At 39.9% G+C, this 15,311-nt stretch overlaps 1 protein-coding gene across 11 annotated transcripts in view; it reads right to left on the bottom strand.

Annotated features, from left to right (window-relative positions):
• Window positions 1-14,562, bottom strand: part of DAB1 (DAB adaptor protein 1) — a 788,454-nt gene extending 773,892 nt beyond the window's left edge. For 4 of the 11 annotated variants that reach the window (XR_015697263.1, XM_087719599.1, XM_087719595.1 and 1 more), the window contains exon 1: window positions 14,343-14,561. The gene's annotated coding sequence lies outside the window, so the exon portion shown is untranslated. Of the gene's footprint in view, window positions 1-14,342 lie in introns of all 11 variants that reach the window. The other 7 variants (XM_087719604.1, XM_087719601.1, XM_087719600.1 and 4 more) reach the window with 6 other exon arrangements.
• Between the last annotated feature and the right edge of the window lie 749 nt (window positions 14,563-15,311).

The raw sequence follows: 15,311 nt of genomic DNA, 5'->3' as shown, positions 1-15,311 counted from the left end.
GCGGTAGAACCATCAATGGTGCAGGAAATAAATTCCTGAAGATCCTCTCACCTTATGATGGTTCTTTCTACTGCTCAGACCATCTGAGTGAGATGGTGCTCTGCTCACAGAACCAAAGGGGAGACCTTGAAGGGTTTCAAGTAGCAATGTCTGCAATGAAACTCTTGATTAATTGAACCATGTTAGGGGTCCTTGGTGCTCTCTGAGCATGGTTGTTTAACTGCAAACATTTCATTAACCTACTAGGTAACATTCTCAGTACTAGCCATTCTAAAGCTGCAAAGAATTCCAACCGACCAGCATCATCTGTGTTGTGGTTGAGACCTGTCTCTAGAATATTGTGTTCTGTAGTAGATTGTGTGTGTGTGGACTTGTAAACAACACATTCGGGCCCAGGTACCTCTTTGTTTCTGGGATTTAGTTTGAGTAGTTTGGTTTGGAGTACAGTTTTTCTTTTTCCAGTTTGTCACAGGGCAGCAGTCTTGATGGTGGTTGTTACCTAGTTGAATAATAAAACATCTGCAAGTAAACTTTGGCAAGAAAACAATCAAGCTCAGAGAGCACCAAGAACCCCACAGTTCAACTCTGAACTGCAAATATTATCTTGTATTTGAACCATGTTGGTCCCTTCTCCTTCAGAAAAGCTGAAGAAAACCTAACACGGGCATTTGGTGGTGACTCAACAGATTAATATGGTGTTCTCAACTTTATGCTTGTTGGCCCACCCCTTTTTGACATATACCACCTCTGCAGATGCTCCTTACACCTAGGCTTGCCAGTTTTCCACTAGGAACTCCTGAAAGTTTGACTCTTGCTGGTTTCAGCTGCCTCACATTTTTGCCAATGATAACAAAACAAGCTAGTATTTTCCAAGCTGGAATGCCTGTAAATACAGTTTTAGCACCTAGTATTTGGGGAGCCTCAGCTAAGGAGTTCCAATATTGGACAAGGTTTTCTTTAGGATTTCCTCTCTTTCTAGCTTCTGGCAGATATATCTCCACTTCACAATATAAGGGTAAAGGTTCTCCTCGCACATATGTGCTAGGCATTCCTGACTCTAGGGGTCGGTGCTCATCTCCATTTCAAAGCTGAAGACCCAGCGCTGTCCAAAGATGTCTCTGTGGTCATGTGCCAGCATGACTAAATGCTGAAGGTGCATAGAACACTGTTACCTTCCCACCATGATTCTTATTTTTCTACTTGCATTTTTACATGCAAGATTGGCAGAAGTTGGGACAAGTAACGGGAGCTCACTCCGTTACACGGCACTAGGAATTAGAACTACCAAATTGCTGACCTCTCTGATCGACAAGCTCAGTGTCTTAGAACTGAGCCACCATGTCTCTTCCTATTCACAATACATAGCAAATCAATTGTATATAGCCCAGAAAAAAAATCTACCAACACGTATTTCATAAAGACACCAACTCATTGACTTTTGTCATCTCCAAGTTCCCAATAGCCCACTCAAAATCAAAAGTAGTCATGTTTAAGATGGCTCACGTTTAGGAAAGAATAAAGTGATTGAAGATCCAAAAATTCCTAATCTCCTTACTTAGATCTTTTCCTTGGCCCCCAAAACATTCTGACTACCATCTGGTTAAATATAGCCACCTTCCCTTGAACTGAAGGACACTGTGAAATGGGAAGTAATTTGCGCTTCAAAGATCCTGAGTGTTCTCACAGGGATATAAAAAGAGTTTGCACATTCCAGCTTCTAATCCGTCTTGCTAGTTGTATGAGAGTGATTGGGTTGCCACATCATGCAAATTATGCTTTCCTTCGTTTGCTTATTGATTTATTTATGAAACAAATTTATATGGATTCCCATCTATCAAAAGGAACTCTGAGCTGTGAACAAGAATAAAAAATGCAATATAATTAGAACAAAAAAATTGAAACAAAGACAATGTTGAGTCCCAATAAAACCTGCATAAGCAATCAATCACACCATGCTAGCTCTATCAACATGGAGCCCATTCCCAGTAACTGAATGTGGAAAAAAAATCTTCAGTGCTTCCCTAGGAAATAAGGGCATTCCCTGTTTTTGGAGGGAGGGAGGGAACAAGGAAATGATACAATGACAAGAAAGGAAGGAAGGAGGGAGGGAGGAGGGAGGGAGTGGCATCTGCAGGATGGATCAATGACAAAAACACCATTGTGCATAATTGCAACCCAAGCCCTTCTCTTTTTCAATATGCATCATGATGTTACACATACACTATAATGAGTCGAAGCTTGGGTGAAAGTATTAGAATTGTCTGGGCTCCAGATTTCATTAATAGAGATGGAAGGGAACTTAGAAGTCTTCTAGTCCAACCCCCTGCTCAGGCTGGAGACCCTACACCAGTGATGGCGAACCTTTTTAGCAACAAGTGCCCAAATCGGAACATGCGTGAATGAAAGTGCACATGCATGCACTGGAGCACCAGAAATCTGAAGACCAGCTGGCCAGTGCACATGCCTGTTTTTTAGCGGTTTGGGGGCCTTTGGGGGGCTGTTTTTTAAACTGTTTTCTGGGCCCGAAAAACCAACCTGGATACCAGCCCAAAAAACAGCCCCAAAAAGGCCCAGAAATGGCCTGAAAAATGGCCTTAAAACCGGCCCCAAATCTGGCCTGAAAAGCAATCCAAAACCAGCCTGAAAACAGTCTGGTTTTGGGGCAGTTTTGGCTAGGTTTTGGGGAGCATTTTCAGGCCGTTTTCCAGCACTTCAGCACTCACGAAGATATATGCACTGGAAACCAGAAGAGCAGCTGGCAATGGTGTGCATGCCCAGAAAGGGCTCCACATGCCACCTCTGGTACGCATGCCATAGGTACCATAGTACCATTTCAGACAAATGGTTGTCTAATCTCTTTTTTTAAAACCTCCACTAATGGAGCACCCACAAGTTATGGAGGCAAGCTGTTCCACTTATTAATTGTTCTCAGGAAATTTCTCCTTATTTCTAGGTTGATTCTCTCCTTGGTTAGTTTCCATCCATTGCTTCTTCTTTTACCTTCAGGTGGTTTGGAGAATAGATTGACCCCCTCTTCTTTGTAGCAGCCCCTATTATTATGGTTGGGTATTATTATTATTATTACTGCAAAGTATGTAGAGAACTATAATGAATAAAATATATACTAACCTGAAAACTACTAATCATATTGATAGTAGCCAGATCACACACTAGCACATTAGTCAAATAGCAATGTCTTCATAACAATGTTTACAAACAAGGAAGGAGAAAAAAGGACTCTAACCAAAGTAACACAAGGAATGTGAAGGCTTGTAGAGAGAAAAAAGAGTAGACTGATACTGGAGTATGACTGTAAGATTCAAAATGTAAGATGCTAGGAGTTTTAGCTGGGCTGTGACTCAATATGGAACCAGTGAGAAGAAGTGAAGTGCAATGAAATACGGAAATATTATGGAAGATGCAAAGCAGTCCAAATGGATAGCTGTGGCCTAGAATAGTGAGAACAATTGCCAGGAAACCATTGCAATAATTTCACTGGAAAGCAACCAAATCATGTACCAATAAAAACTCCATGAAAAAAACAAACAGCTCTTGGCTCCTTTCAACATATCAAATAAAAATTTGTGACCCTCATTGCAAGATCAATAAACAGATACACAGTCAATACATACTAGAGACAGTAAGTTGTTTCCAAATTTAATGCTGTTCCTGATTTTAAAAAAATATGAACATTTTTCCACTGCATTTTCATCTTCCACTATCCAAAACAATATTTATGAGCAATACAAAAAAATTAAACACTTTGGTTTACATACAGAGCAAATTAATTCTATTGAAATCCCACTGAAAACAATGTAAAATATTAATAAAAAGTCATAGAGAAATCTAGATTAGGTTTTATTGCATAATTGTCCTATCTCATTCCCAAAATTTTATGAATGCTTGTGATTGTTTTACCCTTGCTTAGAAAACAAGAAATAGGAGGAGAGGAGAGGGGAGAAGAGAAGAGAAGAGAAGAGAAGAGAAGAGAAGAGAAGAGAAGAGAAGAGAAGAGAAGAGAAGAGAAGACCATATATTGATCATGCACATAATAAACTATCAATCTGAAAGTATCTCACTTATTTCAGCTTTTTGGCCCTTAACAAAACAATGATATCAGTATTCAAGGAATGCAGCACAACTAGATGGCATATAGGAACAACTATTTATTGATCATTACCAAAATGCTCTATCCCAACGGAAGTATCATATTATTTAACTTATCAGGATCATCATTAGCATTTGCAGTGACATGCGGTGAGGTTTATGGCTGGTGAGGCAGCAATTTTTTTACACTTGTGGACTTCAGCTCCCAGAATTCCACAGCCAGGCATGCTCAGTTCCGATTTAAAGTGACATCATTTGTTTTTCTCCTTTGCTAAATAAATGGAGGGAGTCATGGAGACCACAGGAGGAGGCAGGAAGCCAGTCAAAGAGCCATACTGGAGCACACACACACTTTCCCCCAGCCCCGGAAGGATCCAGCCCAGCTTCACTGATTACAGGTTTGAAAAGACAACGTAGCTCTGCCTGCAATCAAACTACACTTGGGGAGGGAGAGCACTTTCCTCCAGCCTTTGCCCAAAGCCCCACACCAGGAGGATGAAGTTTGAATTCCTCCCCCTCCCTCCAACCCACACGTACCTTTTCCAGCTATTTCAGAGAGGATTTCAACTCTGCTCTTGCCTTCCATCATGAAAAGAAAAAAAAATGTAAAAGGAAAAAGGCAAGAGCTGAGGTGAGGCTGAGCTAGTTGCTGCCAGAGTCATCATGGATGACTCTGCTTAGTGCTTAACTGTTTAAAAAAGCCTCTAAAAAAGTGCCCTCTACAGGAGGAGGCAGGAGAACGACGTGCCTCATCTACATCAGGAATTTTTCGGCTTTTAACTCTTGCTTAACTCTGCTCGAGTGATCATAAAACGCCAGACTAGATGAGGCACGTCGTTCTCCCGCCTCCTCCTGTAGAGGGCACTTTTTAGAGGCTTTTTTAAACAGTTAAGCACTAAGCAGAGTCATCCATGGTGACTCTGGCAGCAACTAGCTCAGCCTGACCTCAGCTCTTGCCTTTTTCCTTTTACATTTTTTTTCTTTTCATGATGACAGTGGTGAGGCTCTGCCTCCCCTGCCTCCCCTGACTGCACGTCCCTGAGCATTTGATTGTATATAGAAGTTTAATATAAAAATATTAAATAAACTGCAAAAGAATCTAGTTTATTACTTTAGGCTAATATATTGCAGCAGTTCTGACCTGTTAAAATTTTCAAAGAAAGTAATTATTTTCTTTCATCCACCTATAGTGCAATTGCCTAAAACATCCTTGTTCCTTGTTTACACACTACAATAACTGAAAATATTAAAATTATTCATTTGAATTTTATGTCACATTAAACATGTTTCTGCTTTCAAGTGCATTATTCTTGCTTTATTGAACTCAGCTGAAATACACTCTATTATTACTCTTTATTTACGAAGGTGACATTCACACTACTAATCAAGCACTTTGGCATTTGGTAGCAGAGATACAATGGAGAAAAGTATATGCACTAAACTCAGATAATTTGGTTTGCAAATGAAATGATATTCCCGTGCACATTTTGCATCAGACAAATTATTCATCGGCAAATAAAATTTTATAAGAAGGCAGTGCCTACAAAACCTGAAAGAAATTGCTACTTAAAGGGGAATGTTATTATCCTACCTGAACCAACAAATAAAATGATCAGCCTTAACAGGAGTGCATTCTAATTAATATTAAGGCTTTCACATCCTTGTTTTAATTTGTTCTGCTACATTATTAGATCATATTCTCGACTTCAACTATTCCTTGCTGGCTAGTTTCTACAACCTCTGCAACAAAACTCCCATATATCAATTCTGAATTCGGCTCTTAAATGGAGTCAGTTCCTAGGAACTGTCTCATACAGCAGAATGTGTGTTTCTGTTGATAGATATAATGTTCATGTTAGAATATTCATGACTGGGAGAGACATGGGAACAAGGTCAGCCAATGTATAGGTATGGCAACTGGATCAGCCAATGAGAACTATTTGGTGATTGAGAGCCATGTCACACGCTTGGAGTCTGGCCATGACTTAAGCTTAGCCTGTCTGGGATTGTCTGCTGATATGAAACTAACTGTTTGTGTTTGCCTATAACTCTCCTGCCTTGGGTTTACTTAGAAGAACCACCTGTTGGTATTGTACATTTATTCATCTATTTGTGTTTATATAAAGAAGTTAATGAATCCAGCTGAATCAGTTATCTGTGTGTGCCTTCTGGATTTGATTATTCTGCAACAAACTTTGACAGTTCAGAGTTATGGTGTGAGTTTTCAAAATTACTGTGTCCATTTTAAAAGTGTGATTTCTTTGGAAAAAAAGTTCAGCGGCAAGCTCTATGGCAATGAAAGGTGTACAGAAATATTTCTGAACTGCAAGTTCTGAATGAATGGTCCCTGCAGTTATTCTTATTGAAATTAATGCAGCTTAAAGTAGGCAAAAATGAATCCAGCAGAAGAGAGTTTACACAAGCCTGCCCTCAGGACAATTGCTTGGAAGCTGCCTTAAGCCTGGGCAGCAATACTGATTGATATACAGGTAGAGAGACACACATGGAAATATAATTCTCTCAGTAGTATCCACTGTCATTTAAATATTGAAAATAGCATTGCCCGTGTTTCTGGCATGCCTGGGTGCTGACTGTCCTGAGGCATCTCTGTAACTATTCCTTCTTGCTGACATGAGAAGGTAAATGTGAGGAGAGCAAATGGGGTTTGCCATGTAGAGAGCAGGTAGCACAAACTTTCAAAGTGGCCCCAAAATTCAGAAGAGTTTTTAGTTAATGATTGAAGCTGCTGTTACTATTAATACTGTTTTGTTACCACTTTGAAAGACAATACCAGAATTCCCCTTGGTACAATACTAACTCCATCTTCTAGAGTTTCATTTTAACCTGGCTCTAGCAGTCTTCAGACATCAAGGAATAGTTTTAAAGAGATCTCTAGCAAGCCCTGGGCTGTAATGTAACACTGAACATGATTAACTTTGTCTGTCTGTCTGTCTGTCTGCCTATCTATTATCTATAAACCTACCTACCTACCTTTCTATCTGTCTTTCTCTCTGTCTGTTTACTACCTACCTACCTTTCATTCTATCTATCTATCTATCTATCTATCTATCTATCATCAATCCATCTAATTTATATAGCTGTCCACTTTACAAAAAGTTTTGGAAGATGAATGAATACAACACACACACACACACACACACACACACACACACACTTATATACACAGAATTACACTAGGCACAAGAGAGATAATGTTAAGCACAATAAGTCAACCCCCTCAAAATCTTCAATATTGATGGCATAGCATGGTAAATTGCCAGCGGATTCTCCCAGCAGTTTCATCTATATGTCAAACAGTGAGGAGGACAGGACCTATTATGTGGTGCTTCAAAAGTAAGGGGCCACCAGGCCAATCTTTTACCCCACTGCCACTACTTAGAACCACCCAATAAGATAGGAATGGAACTTCTGCAGAACGGGGCCCAGAACTTACAGTACTATCAACCATTGTTTCTTTTTGGGCTTCCTGTGTAAGTTCCCAAGTGGGCTGATAGGAGAACTTGGTAACTTAATGATAGGCACTATTCCCAGCAAGATTCTGATGAATATCCACTATATTGACCAATTTTATTTCCTTCCCATGCCCAGCGTTGAACCCTCAATATAAAAAATCCAAAATCTATATCCTCTTTAGTGCTCTGCAGTAGAGATTCTCACCACCCACTCAACTACAGAGCATAAGAAAAATGAGATTAATAGAGGAATGTAGGAATCAGTACATAGGCAAAAGGGGACCAAAACTTTTTTAAAATCCAGAACAAGATAACATTCAGAAAGGCTCGGGTAAATGCCTCCTTGAATATACAACACATATACAACACAATCAATTTTACAAGATTCTGTTGCTATAGGTAATCTCAATAAAAGTAGTTTTTGCATTTCTGTGGTCTAATCATAGGGCTAGCAATGTCTCCAAAAAGAGAAAGTTGAAGATTAGGAAAGAGTAATCAATACAGCTGGATCTAAGGCTGGCCCTTTTTTTCTCAAGTCTGCTGGCCTCTCCCTCCTGAAGTGAAGTATTGATCGCCCCTGTCTTTCTTCCCTCCGCTCAACTCTGGAGCTAACAGGGACATAGATCAAGCCCCCCAAATGGCAAAACTCATGCTAGAAAGTACCTTATGCTCCTCAGTAGGAAAAAATGTTCCAAATAAAATGGCAGCACCAGGTTCCACCCGGAAAAAACTTAATCTGAGCAACCCTTTATTAGAAAAATGTTATCCAAGATGTTCACCATGGCCAGGTAGGTGATTTGCCTGCCACTGCTCTCTAGGGTGAATGGTATTGGATATGGGTACTTGAGAGACCGCCTACTGCCAATTACCTCCACTAGGCCAATACGATCCCATAGATTAGGCCTCCTCCGAATTCCATCAGCCGGTCAATGTCGACTGGCAACTACCCGGAGGAGAGCCTTCTCGGTGGCTGCTCCGACCCTATGGAATGAACTCCCCATGGAGATTCGTACCCTCACCACCCTTCAGACCTTCCGTGTAGCCCTTAAAACCTGGCTGTCCCGACAGGCCTAGGGCTAAAGACTTCAACCCCACCCGAATAGTATGACTGTTGTGCTTTTTAACGATGTATTGTCTTCATGTGTATAACTTGTTTTGTCCTTCCCTCCCCCTGAATTGTGAGCCGCCCTGAGTCCCCTCAGGGAAATGGGCGGCATACAAATAAAGTTAAATCCAAATCCAAATCCAAATGTCACTATCTATGAAGGACCATTGGCCAATATTACATGTAATACTGTAATAAACTATTCATGCTTTGCCTCCCTTATTGCTATGGTTTAAATAGCTCTTTCTCTACCTCCTTTTTCACAGTATAGTCTCTAGAGATCATGTCTGTCATTTCATCTCTCACAAGTCCTTAGCAAACCCCCAGGCACACTGTAGGGTGGGATGACTGCACAGAAAGAGGTATCTTGATAGCAATTGTTTTGAGAAACCAAATTGCCTCCTGTTGCTGGAGGCCAACCAGGCAATCGATGGAACCGCCTGCTAACTCCCTGGCAAACACTCCCAAGGGCCATCTAGAAACTTAGCAAATAATCTTCCTTATATGTCCCCCTGTCCTGTAGAGGTTCTGGATGATAGTCAATCTTAATTAGATCAGGAAGCAATCTAAGCACAAGAATTCGTTGTTAGAGGCAACCTCATATTCACATCACAGCTGTGGCTACAAGCACCTCAGTAGCCTTGATGATATTTATTTATACCTCATCCTAATATTATCTCTAAGAAGCTCTTGAGCTGTGGAGGCATTGTGGTTTTGCAGTAAAGAAGGAATGTGATTTTCCTCCACAAAGAAGGTGGACTTTCCATAGCGTCCATATTGCTTGTACCTTAGCAGGACTAAGTAACCATGATAGACTTCTCCATATGCATCGGACATGTACTGAGTGAGGTCTTTTCCAGAATTTTCAGGAATTGCATGCACTGGAAGAGACTTTGGCACATGTGTCAAGCTGGAACAATAATGTCTTCTGGTTATTCAAACTGACAGAAGCCAGAAGTGAAGCATGCAGCCATTCCACTTCATTTCATTTTACAAAGAGCATCATTTAAAGACCTGAAGGAATACTTGACTACTTATATTAGTGATAGCCAACTTGCAATTCTCCCATTATTTCGAACTACAACTCTCATAACCTCTTGCCACCAATTATCCCGAGAACATTTGGTGGGAATTGAAATCCAATATATCTGAAGAGTGCAAACTCCCATGCCCCGGTTCCTGCACTCTAACAGATACTCCCAAATGATCAAAAAGAAATTATCTGCTAACAATGTTCATATTGGTATGCAACCCTTTATCCAAACTCGTTTCCTAGGAAAGGCGGGTTAGCTAATCTCTGCAAGATAAATGCTAGAAATCATGATTAAATTTTATCCAATTTGAGATTGCTTTCAATTTTTTAAATGCACATGAAAAAGGAACTGCTTCCCACCACTACCAGACTGATTTTTTTTCCTACTAAACATAGGATTTGTTGGTTATTCTGCAATTTCTGCAGTGGCTATAAAATCATCTCCATAGCTTAAACAGACAGCAAGCCCCATTTGTTTATGATGATCAAACAATTATTGCAAAATGGGAAGAGAAACACCAGCAGTGATTATCAAATATGCAGCAGGAGAAAGATTTCTCTCACCTAAAATAAGGCATAGATCATCTCTCATTCTTCAACCTTGCATTTTTTCTCTTTCCTTGTTGAGATTTTCCTTTAAGGTACAAGAATTAATCTGTGGATGGATATATGTTCCAAAGATAGATAGCCCAAATGTCACAACACACTTTTGGCTATTGCTCTTTAATGCCAGAATTGTTACCTTGGAACTACGGTATATGCTTCAAGACAAGGTGCATGCAAAACTCAGAATATTCTTGAAATCTTTTTCCTAAAATAACTTTTAAATAAAGATGGTTATTGGACTCAATTGTTTCAATGCAAAATAAAAACAGAAATGGAATATGGAAAGGTAAAAAATGAATTGAATATGATCCCTTACTCCCCTGATTTCTTGAGTAAAAAATAAAGTCCTTCTGGGAATCTTACATGAGAGAATATAAGGTTACTGAACCTCCTTGCAATATTGTTTCTTAGCAATGGCATTCAAAGGTATATTTGAAAAAATGGCTTCCTGCATTGCCCTCTAAAGTTTTTTTCCCAGTCTATCCATTAGCACAAACCATAGGTCACCATTTATTAAAAGAATTCAGATTTGGTAGGACATTGTACCTGCTCACTGTAAGTAGATCAATTATACCCTGTTTCCCCACAAAGAAGACCTCCCAAGATAATAAGCCCAAACAGACTTTTGAGCGCATGTGCTAAAATAAGCCGTACCCGAAAATATTGCCATACAGTAGCAGTCATGAAGTGACCTTGCTCGCCACCTCCTGCACCTCAAAAATAATAAGACCACCCTGAAAATAAAGCCAAGTGTTTATTTCAAGGGTCAAAAGAAAATAAGACCCCTTCTTGTTTTCAGAAAAACACAGTACCAGATACAATTTATCCCTATTTCTCAACAATCAACTGATGTAAGACTTTACTTGACTTTGAGGTCCTCTGTCTATCTATCTATATCTATCTACCTATCTATCAATCGACTGATCTATCATCAATCTATCATCGACTGATATTTATATCAATCTACAGTATCTACCAAGAATTTTTTTAATTTCAAAAAAATTATGTGGTATGTATAAGATACCAAATGGTATGTATAACATACCAACTAGTCAACCTGAAACTTTTGGTCCTTTTTGCAAAAGAATCTAATGGATTTGTGTGAAGCAATTTCTAGTCACTTAGAGTTCACTGGCAAAGTAACTAAAGTAAATCATTTACTATCATTTAAATGGAATCCAGAGTATCTCACTGTGGTGGGACTGACTGTGACCAAGTATTCTGCATTATTGATCTCATACTATTGCAGATGGCCCTGTTGATGGACAACTTCAAGGGTTCATCCTCATTTTTAAATAAGCTTTAAACTTGAGGCCAACCCTTGACCCTGAATATGCTTTTTAAAAAAAGATTCTCCTGTTATACTTGTTTATGTATAGGACTAAAAAAAAGGGAATGTGAGCCTTTTAAAACTCTTAAGATACATAAAGCAATATTAACTCAAGGTTCTTGGGGTAGTCATAAAATACACTTTGTTCTCAGTTTTCCCCAATCAAGATGTGCATTTGAAAAGTCATTTGAATAGTTTTTTTCATAGCATGAAGATTGCAAAGAGACCTCAGCTTTGGTGTCAATCATCAGCAGAAATCAGGAATTTAAGGACTAATGTGAATCATCAAACCAGCAAGGGAACAAGGTTCTGGATTGTGAATAGAAAAGTTTTGCATTTGAAGTCTGTTCTATTGCCTCCAAACAATGAAACATGGATTTGATGTCAAGTAATATATTGCTGTCCATCTCACTGACCAAACAGAATGGAAAATCTTCAACTTAAAAATAAGAGGATAATTAAAACTAGCTTTGATGTCTGTGAAATTGCCAGTTTAATATTCCCTTGGGAAAATCTCTTCTTTCATATATATATAGAATGAACGTACATATACATATAATTTCTATCCTCTTCAATATTCATAAAGAAAAACTAACTATTTAGCACATCTTCTGACTTTCATCATCAAAGGAATGCAAAAGATCTGCCTCAATTCAAACAAATCTTTAAAATGTATATGATCAGGAATTTGTGCCAATACCACCCACCATTTTTTGAAAAGAGGAATGACCTGTTGCCAAAATTATACAGAGACGTCAAAGACTGCCTAAACACATGGAGTGAGAGAGAGAGAGAGAGAGAGAGAGAGAGAGAGAGAGAGAGAGAGAGGGAGGGAGGGAGGGAGGGAGGGAGGGAGGGAGGGAGGGAGGGAGGGAGGGAGAGAGAGAGAGAGAGAGAGAGAGAGAGGCTGTGCAGGCTTTACATTTCTCAGCGATGCAGAGATTGGAAAGAAGCTTAAAACAAGTAAATCAGTGGAAACCATTTAGAGTAGATTATTTAAAACCCATGTTGTTATTTTCAGGAGAATTCCGAAGTCTGCACAAGATGAAGCATCTGAGGGTTATTTGCTTCTCAAGACCTTTTTAATATGGCTGTATTGTAATACTGCAGTGGCAGAGCCTCTGTGGCAATAGAGAGAATTTTTTCTTTGAAACACAACTTGGGAGCCACCATTCTATGCATCCTCATTTAATAATGCCTTTATTTAACAAGATCAGGGGGAAAATGACTGTCCTCAGCAAACATAACATGGTCTGTAACCTTCTTTCCTTTAATGCTGCAGTATTTTAAATACATGTGTGAGCATGCACACACACACACACACACACACAAACCAAATCCCTAAAGCAAGCAAAAGATTTACAAAGCTAATAAAATATATAAAAAAGCAAAGACTGACAGACAAAGAAATAAATTTAGTCTTTGCTTTAACAAGCCCAGGAAGAATATGTTCTGCTACTAAATATCCATAACCCTTAAAGTACATGTGCAGTTGCTGCACTTTGAAGATTGCCAGAAAAGCCACAGAAAACCCTTAAGCTGTTAAGGAAAAGCTTTTAATATCCAGGTATATACTCTACATCACTAGTCCAATGTCTATGTAGCTATGCCTAATTATTTTCTCACAAGGTTGAGCCTAATTGACCATTTACTTAATTGATTAATCCTTTGCAATTTGGACAGGCGGTGAGAAGAACATGAAGAGTAGCAAAATATTTATTTAGAGACATGTATTAAAAACCCACAGAACTATCCCTTTGCAGCCATGCATAGACCTTCTCATGCATCCACCAAAAAATATAGGATGGGGGGTGTGGATAGTCCAACAACGTGCGAGCAGCAGAGTCAATAACTCGGTGCAGTAAACTATACCATGTTCGGATTGGTGAGCAGAATTTTAAGTAAGTTGCCTTGGGTTCGACCTGCTGAAGTGAAAGGCTCCCAGGCTTTAATGGGCTAAGAGTCCTGCCAGACATGCACAGAATTCACATTCCCAAATTTGCATAATAAAATGTATTTTCTCCTTGTGTGCTTTAGCTCTTGTGGCAAAGGCAGAGGATCAATGGCAGGCTACAAGACTCCAGCTCCTTCTTCCCTTCAAATCTCTGCCTTTGCGTATAACTTACACTGGTCACATACAGCTTCAAGCAGACAACAGCTGGTTTCCGACAGGGCTGGGAGGAAAAAGGCAAAACTTCTACTCAAATCAAGGACTACCTATGTTGTTTGCACCGCACCCTTCCTTCCCCATCTCTGTGAAAAACTGAAAAGTTAACCGGAATCTGTCCTCACATCTCAGCCATGCCAATACCCCATCAGATGCTAACGCATGTGGCAAAGCCTCACTGGCTAAAGTGGTGTGTGTGTTTGTGTGTGTGTGTGTGTGTGTGTGTGTGTGTGTGTGTGTGTGTGTTTTTACAAATCTCAAAATCCTGATGTATAACCTTTCCAATAGGCTGAAGGGAAACATCCTAAAGCCACCAGATATGTCAAGAACAAGCATGAGATTTATTTATTTATTTGTTTTTTAAAAAGGTGTCCACGTTAATCAATACCTTGAAGCAAGATGCCTAAATCAGCAACGATGCCTAATTAAAGCAACTACAAGAAGGCAAAGGGCTAAGTCACTTCCACCACCGCTCCCGGCACCCACCCTGGCTTCCAAAAAAGAAAATCACCTTCTCCTACCTTCTGACAGGATTGTTTCCTCACCGAGCCCCTACTCATCCTCCTGCTTCAAGGGGAAAAGGCTCTCCCCCCCTTTTGTTCCTAAAACAACATGGGCAGTTCTTGGTTTTCTTCTGGGAGATCGTCTGCCTCAGTCAGTCTGGCGGCAAGAGAATCACTAGATACTCCAGCAGAAGTGCTGGGGAAGGGATATCCTCCTCGTGGAAAAAAATCCTCAGCAGTTTCAGTTCAGGCAGAACACCTCCTGTCTAGCAGCAGCAGCAGCAACGGGAGCAGCAGCAGCAGCAGCAACAGCAAAGGCAATGCTTCGGTACTCTGCAGGCCACAGCATTCATACCTTATACATCACTACCACATTCTTTGTAATAGGCGGGCATAATGGAGCATTTCATCACATACTGTCCCGGAGGTTTGTCTAAGCAGTTGCGTTTCTGCCTTGGAAGGTTCTTCATCATTCTTGCTGTCTTCATCTCATCAGTAGACTGTTTATGTCGCAGCAGGAGCAGCAAAACAAGCAAGTTATCATTGAGATGGTGGGATTTTGCTCCGTGCATTAGGTTTGCCGTGTGTGAATCTCTCTGTATGAGTATGCGAAGGAAAATGTGTACGTAGGTAAATTGATACAGGTATCAATACTAATATTGATGGAGAATGCATTTTTTTCTGTGCATGGGGAAAAAAGGGGGAGAGAGGAAAGACTTGGTGAAATCCAATGATTATTTCCATACTGCCATATGATAAGAATGTCAGCAAAGAAAATTTAAAAAGTTTACTATCTTGGAGTCATGCTCCTTTGATCTGAAGATGGGACATGTGAGTGAACATGGGGTTTTGATGGTCCATGGTGTATTGGGGATGTGTGTGTCAGTGGTCTATCTAACTTCTTCAGAGAAATTCTGAAATATAGCTAATACTCAGTACAAGTGTGCCATTCATGCAATTGGCAATTATTTGTAAGAAAAGGTCACC

The sequence above is a fragment of the Thamnophis sirtalis genome, unplaced genomic scaffold (genome assembly GCF_051295495.1).
Source record: "Thamnophis sirtalis isolate CommonGarterSnake01/CBP01778 unplaced genomic scaffold, rThaSir2_p1.2 scaffold_7, whole genome shotgun sequence".
Lineage (NCBI taxonomy): Eukaryota > Metazoa > Chordata > Lepidosauria > Squamata > Natricidae > Thamnophis > Thamnophis sirtalis.
This window is presented reverse-complemented; position numbering and strand designations above follow the sequence as displayed.